The 11,686-nt window shown below is 40.8% G+C and overlaps 1 pseudogene across 1 annotated transcript; it reads right to left on the reverse strand.

Moving 5' to 3' along the window:
* Positions 1 to 451: 451 nt before the first annotated feature.
* Positions 452 to 1,564, reverse strand: LOC310717092 (general transcription factor II-I repeat domain-containing protein 2 pseudogene; annotated as a pseudogene). The gene has a single exon. The product of its transcript is annotated as a general transcription factor II-I repeat domain-containing protein 2 pseudogene (transcript).
* Positions 1,565 to 11,686: the final 10,122 nt, after the last annotated feature.

Genomic DNA, 11,686 nt, shown 5'->3' on the forward strand with positions numbered 1-11,686 from the left:
AATCATCACGAGGTGGGAGGTGACTGGAGCTGGAGGAACCTCAGGGTGTCTCAGGATGGGGAGAGAAAGAGAAGCAGTGGAGAGAAATTAGCGTAGCTGCTGTTCATGATATTAACAGCACAAGTTGATAATGTGCAGGTGATCAGATGTTCTGGAGCACAAGGTTATGATGTGAGACGTGTTATGTGTAGGCTTTGCTAAAAAGATATGTTTTTAATCTGCACTTAAACTGGGAGAGTGTGTCTGAGCCCCGAACACTGTTAGTAAGACTATTCCAGAGTTTAGGAGCTAAATGTGAAAATGCTCTACCGCAGGGGTGTCCAAAGTTTTTTTGGTGAGGGCCAAATACAGAAAAATAAGCAAAGGCCCGGGCCACACACAAGAGGTGACATATTGACACATGATTACTGTGTGTATTTCTAACTCACCTATAATGAGAAGAACATTGCTCTCAGTGGGAGCAGTGATGCTGTACTTTGGATTGAAGGATGGCTGGGATGTCAGGAGAAAGTTTGGTGGTTGAGACACGAAGGACTTCACAGAGATGGCTATCAGTCATTCTGGATCTCAGTCTGCTTTTGTTCTGATTTAACAGAGAAAATGTTTGTTCACATATGTATGTTGAGCCGAACAGGCTCATCATTCTTTTTGCGTGGCGTCTCATCAGAGGAAACTTGGCATGATCCAAACTCTGATAGAAGTCAGGGAGGGAGAGAAGCTGATGTTGACTCTTCAGAGAATCATCACATTGCATTTCAATCAGTTCTAACTGCAGACTCTCCTCCACTTCTTCTGCATTCACCAGGAAGGGGGTCGAGAACAGCTTGATTTGTTTTTCAATGACAGAAAAATCTTGAAAACGCTGGTTGAATTCTGTCACGAGAGATGTAATTACAGAAGCATATTTCTCCATTTTAGCAGAAAGGTCTGCCTTTGGAAAAGCAGACTTGATTTCAGACAGCGCAGGGAAGTGTGCAGCATTAAAGCTTCGTAGTTGTGTCTCAAACAGGCGGAGCTTTACACAGAAGGCTTTCATGTGCGCATACAGGTGTGACACCAGCTGTTCTTTGCCTTGTAGGTTCTTGTTCAGTCTATTCAGATGATGAGTGAGATCAACTAAAAATGCCAGGTCTGCCAGCCACAGAGGGTCACTTAGTTTATGAAGAGGTCGGCCCTTCTCTTTCAAAAACTTGTCGATTTCTGATCTCAGCGAATAAAACCGCTGCAGCAAAGAGCCGCGGCTGAGCCAGCGCACATCAGTGTGGTAGAGTACATCCCCGTATTCAGCATCCATGTCAGATAAGAAAGCTTGAAATTCCCTGTGGTACAGTTCTCTAGCTCGAATTATGTTGACAGTTTTTACAACAGTGTTCATCACATCGCCCAGCTGGACAGTCTTGGCACACAGTGCTTCTTGGTGGATTATACAGTGCATCCTAACAGCCTCACCTCCGCTCTCTTTTACCTTGACGCACACCATGGATGCCATTCCTTTCCGATCACTCATCATGGCCAGAGCTCCATCCGTTGTTACTCCACAGAGCTTGTCCCATTTAAGCCCCATCTTTTCAACTGCCTCTGACACAGCGTCAAAAGCCTTTTAGGCTCATCATATCAAGCAGCTCCTCCATACAGCAAAAATTATCATCGACTCCCCGCAAAAAAATTAAAAACTGTGCGGTGTCTGTGGCGTCTGTGCTCTCATCGCATGCTATCGAGTAAAAATCAAAAGCACAAGCTTTCTCTCTCAGCTGAAGTTTCAGGTTAGCTGACAAGTCCTCGATTCTCTGCACCACTGTATTTCTGGATAAGCTCACGTTGTTGAAATCCTGCACTTTTTCCGGGCACATTACTTCTGTGACTTTGATGAGGCACTGCTTTATGAAATCACCGTCTGAGAACGGTTTGCCATGCTGGGCAATAAGTTGTGCGACTTCATAGCTTGCTGCTGTGGCGTTTTCCTGTATTTTGTTAGCACGAAAAAAAAACTGTTGTTGAGCTTGCAGGCTAGCTGCCATTTGCTTGAATTTCTGTGCTCGTTCGCCAACTGTGTACGATGCGTGGCTCTGATGCTTGGTCTCATAGTGCCGACGGATATTATACTCTTTCATCACGGCAACATCTTCATTGCAAATCAAACAGACACACTTTCCGTTGATTTCTTTAAAGAAATATTCATTTTCCCATCGTGTTTGAAATCTTCTACACTCACTTGCTATCTTGCGTTTCTTCGGTGCTGCCATTTCTGGTGACTCGTGGTAAATATTTTTCTTTGCTTAATTTTGAAACTGAAAAGTGCAACAGAGTTGAGCTCAAGCGCCATGTGCGGGCCATATTCAATTATATTTTCAGAATTTGCTGCAGGCCGTAGTTTGGACACCCCTGCTCTACCGCCTCCAGTGGACTTTGCTATTCTAGGAACTACTAGAAGTCTAGTAGTAGTAGTCTAGAAGTCAAGTTTTGAGATCTCAGGGAGCGTGGCGGATTGTAGCCTGGAGAGATACGTGGGAGCCGAACCATTTAGTGCCTTATAAGTAAGAAGTAATAGTTTGTAGTCTATTCGAAACTTAACAGGAAGCCAGTGCAGGGATGATAAGATTGGGGTTATGTGATCATATTTTCTTGATCTAGTAAGAACTCTGGCTGCTGCATTCTGAACTAACTGAAGCTTGTTTAATAATGACGCAGGACATCCACCTAGTAATGCATTACAGTAGTCTATTCTGGAGGTCATGAACGCATGGACGAGCTTCTCTGCATCAGATATAGATAACATTTTTCTTAACTTTGAAATATTTCCAAGGTGAAAGAAGGCTGTTTTTGTAACTTGGTTGATATGATATTTGAAAGACAAGTTGCTGTCTAAAATAACTCCCAGGTCTTTTACCGTTGAACTAGTGGTTACAGAACATCCGTCTAAATGCAGGTTCAGATGCTGGAGTTTCTGTATACTAGTTTTTGGCCCGATGAGCAAAATCTCCGTCTTATCAGAATTTAGTAGTAGAAAGTTATGGGTCATCCAATCTCTTATTTCCTTAGCACACTCAGTTATGCGAGCTGATTGAGCTATATCACCTGGTTTAGATTAGATATATAGCTGAGTATCATCAGCATAACAATGGAAGCTAATTCCATGCCTTCTAATAATATTTCCTAACGGAAGCATGTATATTGTGAAGAGCAGAGGTCCTAGAACTGAACCTTGTGGCACGCCATAATTTACTTGCATTTGCCTGGATAGCTCTCCATTTAAATCTACGAAATGGTAACAATCGGACAGGTAGGATTTAAACCAGCTTAATGCCTGTCCCTGAATGCCGATGTAATTCTGTAAGCGATCGAGGAGAAGATCATGATCTATAGTGTCGAATGCAGCACTAAGATCTAGTAAAACCAACAGCAAGATGAAGCCTTGGTCTGAGGCAAAAAACAGGTCATTAGTGATTTTAACTAGGGCAGTTTCTGTGCTATGATGGGGCCTAAAACCTGACTGAATCTCTTCAAAGATAATGTTCTCTTGCAGGCAGGAACATAACTGGGACAACTGGGACAAACAGCGACAATCTTTTCTAAAATCTTAGACATAAATGGGAGATTTTAAATGGGTCTGTAATTCGATAGCGTGTTTGGGTACAGATTAGGTTTTTTAATGAGGGGCTTAATAACTGCTAACTTGAGGGATTTAGGGACATCACCTAAAGATAGTGAGTAGTTAATAATATTGAGAAGAGGCTCACCAGTTGTATATAACACTTACTTCAGTAGTTAAGTAGGAATTGGATCTAACTGACATGTTGTTGATTTAGCTTTGATAATAACATCATACAGCTCTTCCTGTCCTATATGTGTAGTTGTGGAGTTGTAGGCGAGATAATGTCAGGAGATGCTGTCAGAGGTTGGACCGCCACAATTGTTTTTCTAATGTTATCTATTTTTTCGGTGAAGAAATTCATAAAGTCCTCACTACTAAACTGTGATGGAACACAATTTTCAGATACTTGATTTGCGGTTAATTTAGCTACTGTACTGAAAAGGAACCTGGGATTGTTTTTGTTACTTTCTATGAGTTTGCTCAGGTGTTCAGCTCTAGCAGCTTTTAGCACCTGTCTGTAGCTGAGCATACTGTCTTTATACGCAATTCTGAATACCTCCAATTTTGTTTTTCTCCATTTTCTCTCTAGATTACGTGCTGTTCTCTTGAGGGCATGCGTATGACTATTATACCAAGGTGCAGGTGCTTGTTCTCTAACCTTTTTTAACCGGATGGGGGCAACGGTGTCTAATGTGCTAGTGAGGATAAGGTCTATGTTGTTAGCCATTTCATCAAGATTATTAGCAGTTATGGGTTTAGTGTGAAATTGAGATAAATCGGGCAGGTTATTTATGAATCTGTCCTTAGTGGTTGGAACAATAGTCCTACCAGGTCAATAACGTGGTAAAACACGGCTAATCTGCTCTACCGGTAGTGTGTACAGTATAAGGTAATGGTCTGTGATGTCATCACTCTAAGGTAAAATATCTATATCAGTGACGACTGCTCCGTGGAATATTATCAAGTCTAGTGTGTGGTTAAAGCGATGAGTTGGTCCGGTGACGTTTTGTTTAACCCCAAAAGAGTTTAATAAATCGACAAATGATAATCCTAAAGCATCATTTGCATCATCTACATGAATATTAAAATCTCCTACAAGCAGCACTTTATCAAAATTTATCAAGAGGTCTGATAGAAAACAAGCAAACTCTTGAAGAAAATCAGCATAGGGCCCTGGGGGTCTGTACACGGTGACCAGAGCGAGTTTTCTATGTATGTCTGAAAGCACAATTTTAAGAACGAGCACTTCAAATGATTTAACGCTGAATCCTAATCTCTGACTAACATTAAGAGAGGCACTATAAATGGTTCCTACACCACCCCCACGACCAGTCTGACGGGGCTCATGCTTATAAACATATCCTGACGGTGTCGACTCGTTTAGACCCATATAATCACCTGGTTTAATCCAGGTCTCAGTGAGACAGAGTGCATCGAGATTGTTATCTGTGATCATCTCATTAACAATCAGTGCTTTGGGTGCAAGTGATCTAATGTTTAAAAGACCAAACTTTAGAACATTGTTGTGATTGTTTATCTGGCATTTTTCAGTTTTAACTGTATCTTTAAGCAATAAAGTGTTGAATCTCCAGTGCTTGATAGATTTTGTTGGTCCTCCTACTAATATGTTTAGTGTTACCATGGCCTGATTGGGAAACAACAATGTAGTACATCTGGAGACATATTGCAGATTTGCAGTAAGATCACTAAGATGTTAGTTGTCGTCTATTAAGAAACAAAAAGCCGCTATAAAAATTGCTGCAACTAAAATGGCTTTTGAAATATAACGCAATACAACATACAATAATACAATACAACAGCAATACCGGGAAATAGAGGAACTTCAAAGACTTAAAGCTTAAAGCTGAAAATGCCTCCAGACAGAAGACATTAGAATACAGGCACAGAAAGCTAGAGCGCTTGGAGATGCTTAAGAAGTTAGATGCTGCAAAGGCACGAATGCAAGTCTATGAGCAGACAGATGACTCAATGGAAGAATACCAGAGAATTACTCCATGACTGTGCACCTATGCATAAGAAGCACATGCCTAAATAAAGCAGCTCCTTGTGCCTGCACACACCTTCACACAAAATTATCACTTCAAGAAGATAGCACTGCAGACCTTGTTAGGATGTTAGCAGAATCTATCAGTTTAACTCGTCTTATACCAGAACCAAGCTTAATTCATGGCCCAAGATAGGTCCTAAAAAAGCGTTGAGCTGAGCGAATTTACTGATTTCCTCAGATGCAGTGAAGCAGCTATGGCTAAGACTTCCAGGCCTCAATGACTGTAATGAAAACCAAAAGAACCTTTTCAAACTTACTGATTGGTTAATAATGAAGAAGCTCTGAAGTGTACTAAGGTTGGGAAAGAAAGTGGTAAGAAATTGAGGCACTTGAATAAAGGTGTTAGCTGTCTAGTAAGAAAACAGTTTCAAAGTGGGCTTTCTGTGAAAAACCAGGATATGCAATTCATAAATGTCGGAAGTTTACAGAGAAAAGTGTACTAAACAAATATTTTGTTTAAATGAGTAAGTATGTTTTGGCTGCTTAAAGCCTGGCCATTGCTCAGAAAACTGAAAAAGTTAGAAGTGTATGTAAAACATGACAGAAGGAGCACCTAAAATGTCTACATAAATACCATACGAAATCAATGAAGAAGTTTCCAAAATCGGAACAAACAAAAGAGAAGTCACAGGAAAGAAATCAAGAGCTGACACAGAATAAAGAGACCATTGGTGATGCAACATCAAATCAAGTTGTACGGGATGTGAACAATACCCATACCTCCACATCCAATATGGGTCTCAACCACCAATGAACCAAACCATGAAGTGATTATCACTTCTTGACACCTTCATCCTTTAAGAGATAGTTTAAACTCTTAACACAACAAAGGAATCTGTGCAACTGAAACAGTTCCATGTCAGAAGTTAAGTTTTTTCTTTCTTTTTTCCACAACTGGGAATAGTTGCCATCTTGAACTACTTGCTGTAAAGTTAAACCTCCCACAGCCACGATGTCAGCTTAGCTAGCATCCAGGTAACATAGCAACACCCAATGACAGAGAGCTCTCTGTCAAAAGCACACACTCGTAGTCATGCATAAACAGACACACACACCTCTTCTACATATATAAGTTCACGCTTTAATTCAGCAACTGTACATAGCACTACCTTGCACAGACATTAACTGCACATTTAGCTGATACTCTACTCTACATGTAGATTATATGGGACAAACTGCTTTTATGTCTTAAATACGGGATGATTTTGTATTATAAGGAACGGTTGGCAACCCTATCTGCAAGTGAAGCAACTCCAGGATCTATTTTTGGAGAAATGACAGTGTTAGGGCCCTCCGCCCCTTCTGATAGCCAGAGAATGTGAATATTATTGCATTGTCCTCTGTTTTCTAAATCGTCTACGTAATCAGTAAGAACATGGGTCTTCAAACTTTCAGCTACTGTAACTCCTCCGCTGAGGTGATTCTTCGTCCAGCTTATCCAGCAGAGTCTTGCAGTTCTCCAGTTGTTGAGAGTAAATATGTACCAACTCAACTAGAGGGTTGAGTTTGGCATATGTTGTTTTCTGAAATCGTCTCCGTGATGTGCTGAAACACCATTGCCATGGCCGGATCCAACTCAAAATTGCTGCTAGCTTAACCCTCACAATGCTCATCCAGCACGGTCTGGGAAGAGTCCTTCTTCTCAGTTTTTTTCTGCAGTACTCGCATTTTTTTAAAAGATTGTGGCTAAAAAGATACCAAAGACATAGTATTCCAAATGCATAACCAAAGCCATTTCTTGCATATCAAATATCAAATATCTCAATATCAAACATTCATAAACATGTTGTGGTCAGTAAAATAATAATTGGCAAGTTGGTAGTCAAATAATCCAAATAGACATTGACACATGATATTGCTAATATTATTCAATTATGCTAATGCTTATTATGTCCAATTAAAATTGGCACCTGTTTGAATGTAATTAGGCGAATGACTTCATATACAGTGTAAGAACGGGCCCCCATTCCAAGCACAAGCTAGTGCAATCAATCCTAATGCTAATGCCAGTAGGGGAGGTATGGACAGCGCAGAGTCAGCATTGCTGTCCCGGAGAGCCCGGAGCACCTGGCAGGAGGGTTGCAACATCGTCACTTCTTCAGAATAAGCCAAAAACACGATTTCTCTTGCCTCCGTCAATATGAAAACTGAGACCGCCACTTCTGAACAATCCTCGAGTAATGGCAATATGTTTGAGGAATTACTTAAAATGGTGACTTGTGTGGTGGCCAGGGTTAAATAAGGCTTGTCTTAAATAAGGAGCCAGAGAACCCCAGAGGCTCCAAACTGGACTACAGATTTCTGTTGGATGGCCAAGGGGAGGACCCCGATCTTGACCCCTCTGATTTTTTCCTGCTCTCTATAGAATAAACAATATTCATCTCATATATTTGTACCTACAACGTTGATTTATTCAACATTTGTTGGTACAAAGTAGAGACCTGCACTCGGGACTGAACACAAACCAGTGCAGTGCTGGATTTAATTGGTGAATGCGGGTATGTGCGGTAAAAGTCTTGTGTGTGAATAATTATATAATAAACTACCAAAATAAAAAGAATAAAAATGTTCTCTATCTACTGCACAAAAGCAACAAAGGCAACTGGTCACGTGGTTCATGCATGTTAGATTGAAGCGAAAGACAGTGGAGAATCACTTTGTGCTACAGATATTTTTTTATTATTAAAGAAAGGAACATAACAACACAACAAAAAATTGGCCTGTTTTTTTTTTTTTATATATCATTTCAGTTGATGTTCTATGTTGTGAAAAGATCCTTGTTCATGTCTATGTTCTTCATTAACACAAAAGATCAAACTCAATTGAAAACGAAACATTTGTTAATTTTCGGTTCATTTTTTATTTTAAATATATTCAAAAGGGAATCGAGTGAAACAAAAAAGTAGCAGGAAATAATAATAAAAAAAAAATACTTATGCACAGGTCTCTACGAAACTTAAATATTGCGTCATCGAGAGAATAAAATATATATTTTTGCAGGAGAGGGGCAGTATTTTGCGGGAGCTGGTCTCTTGTACAAAGGCACAGGGGTATACAGTGATGCCCCAGGTGGAAGAAACAACGGTGGAATATAGAAACAAGGAACACAAGGTGTTCCTCCTCGATGCCCCCTTGTCGCCTTCTGGCCTGTAAGATGACTGCATTACTATGGTTAACAGTTGGTTTCTGGAAGCCAAGAGACACACAAAGGCATTTGATAAAATTCTTGCCTACCATGCTCATGGATTGAGAATGTTGGTGTTGTGCACCCACTGTTAGGGACTGGGGAGTGGCTCACCACTCTCAGCAGGCCAGTTAGAGGTCATAGTTTTCCTGTGCACCCTGTCAGTCTCACCATCCTGCTTACACTTATTACACTTTCCCCCTGGGCTGGTCAAAGCTATTCCACATCCTTCCCCTAATTATCTTCTGGAAGTTTCCCTCTTATCTATCCATCCAGTCGTTCTCGAAACCTTCTGCCCTCCGCCTTTCACGACACTAGACCAGGAGAGACCTTGCCTACTATGTTCAGTACATGTTTTTTAGATTTACAGTGAGGAAAATAAGTATTTGAACACCCTGCTATTTTGCAAGTTCTCCCACTTAAAAACCATGGAGGGGTCTGAAATTGTCATCGTATGTGCATGTCCACTGTGAGAGACATAATCTAAAAAAAAAATCCAGAAATCACAATGTATGATTTTATAACTATTTATTTGTATGATACAGCTGCAAATAAGTATTTGAACACCTGAGAAAGTCAATGTTAATATTTGGTACAGTAGCCTTTGTTTGCAATTATAGAGGTCAAATGTTTCCTGTAGTTTTTCACCAGGTTTGCACACACTGCAGGAGGGATTTTGGCCCACTCCTCCACACAGATCTTCTTTAGATCAGTCCGGTTTCTGGCCTGTCGCTGAGAAACACGGAGAAAAGATTCTCTATTGGGTTTAGGTCTGGAGACTGTCTAGGCCACGCCAGAACCTTGATATGCTTCTTACAGAGCCATTCCTTGGTTATCCTGGCTGTGTGCTTCGGGTCATTGTCATGTTGGAAGACCCAGCATCGACCCATCTTTAATGCTCTAACTGAGGGAAGGAGGTTGCTCCCCAAAATCTCGCAATACAAGGCCCCGGTCATCCTCTCCTTAATACAGTGCAGTCGCCCTGTCCCATGTGCAGAAAAACACCCCCAAAGCATGATGCTACCACCCCCATGCTTCACAGTAGGGATGGTGTTCTTGGGATGGTACTCATCATTCTTCTTCCTTCAAAAACGTTTAGTGGAATTATGACCCAAAAGTTCTATTTTGGTCTCATCTGACCACATGACTTTCTCCCATGACTCCTCTGGATCATCCAAATGGTCATTGGCAAACTTAAGACGTGCCTGGACATGTGCTGGTTTAAGCAGGGGAACCTTCCGTGCCATGCATGATTTCAAACTATGACGTCTTAGTGTATTACCAACAGTAACCTTGGAAACGGTGGTCTCAGCTCTTTTCAGGTCATTGACCAGCTCCTCCCGTGTAGTTCTGGGCTGATTTCTCACCTTCCTTAGGATCATTGAGACCCCAGGAAGTAAGATCTTGCATGGAGCCCCAGTCCGAGGGAGATTGACAGTCATGTTTAGCTTCTTCCATTTTCTAATGATTGCTCCAACAGTGGAACTTTTTTCACCAAGTTGCTTGGCAATTTCCCTGTAGCCCTTTCCAGCCTTGTGGAGGTGTACATTTTTGTCTCTAGTGTCTTTGGACAGCTCTTTGGTCTTGGCCATGTTAGTAGTTGGATTCTTACTGATTGTATGGGGTGGACAGGTGTCTTTATGCAGCTAACGACCTCAAACAGGTGCATCTAATTTAGGATAATAAATGTAGTGGAGGTGGACATTTTAAAGAGAGACTTACAGGTCTTTGAGGGTCAGAATTCTAGCTGATAGACAGGTGTTCAAATACTTATTTGCAGCTGTATCATACAAATAAATAGTTTAAAAATCATATATTGTGATTTCTGGATTTTTTTTTTTAGATTATGTCTCTCACCATGGACATGCACCTACGATGACAATTTCAGACCCCTCCATGATTTCTAAGTGGGAGAACTTGCAAAATAGCAGGGTGTTCAAATACTTATTTTCCTCACTGTACATCCACCACAATAGTCAGTGGCATAAGTCAGAGCAGCTTGTCATATGCTATGGGGGCCACAACCTGGGTATGACTGCCACTTAGCAAATTATGTCATATTGGGTGAGGGATTCAATTGCCCTAGCCTATGAGGTGTGCAGTCAAGCCTCACCTCTAGGAGATTCAACCAGGGTGTTGCCTCCCCCAAGGCTCTAGCAAAAGGTGTCCCCTTGCAGCAAGTATGTGACACCTCAGGCAGGTCTTCCCTGCACGTGTTTATTAGGTTCTAAAGTTTGAATGCGCATGCTACTCCGGGCTTGTCTGGGCTTCCATGCTACTCATATGCTTAAAGGCCAGTCTGGTTGAGAAGAATGTTCCGATAGCGTTAATGAATCGCAGCATCTTCTTTGTGCTTTTTCAAACAACAGGGTTGCAGTCAAGTAACCTGAGACATTACATGACTTATGGACTTTTCAGTGCCCCAAGAAAGGTTTGGAGCTTTGTCTTTTTTAATGTTCTAGATAGATAGATAGATAGATAGATAGATAGATAGATAGATAGATAGATAGATAGATAGATAGATAGATAGATAGATAGATAGATAGATAGATAGATAGATATGAATATATGAATATATATACTGAATATATTTGCAAGCCTGAGTACACACATTCACATATTACCAGATAAAGAAGAAAAAACCTCTATATTTGATGTTATACATGTTATAAAACCTAATTCTTGGAGAGGTTTTCCATGCGATCTACAATGCCCATGGTGCCTTTTCTGATCAGGAATGAAACACACAGCACACAGAATGGCTCATATGTTCTTTTTCAGTTTAATGCAGATTAAAGACAATTATATATACACACTGGAAAAAACCTAAAACTGTTCCTGA

The sequence above is a fragment of the Silurus aristotelis genome (assembly GCF_946808225.1).
Source record: "Silurus aristotelis genome assembly, chromosome: 22".
NCBI classification, from domain to species: domain Eukaryota; kingdom Metazoa; phylum Chordata; class Actinopteri; order Siluriformes; family Siluridae; genus Silurus; species Silurus aristotelis.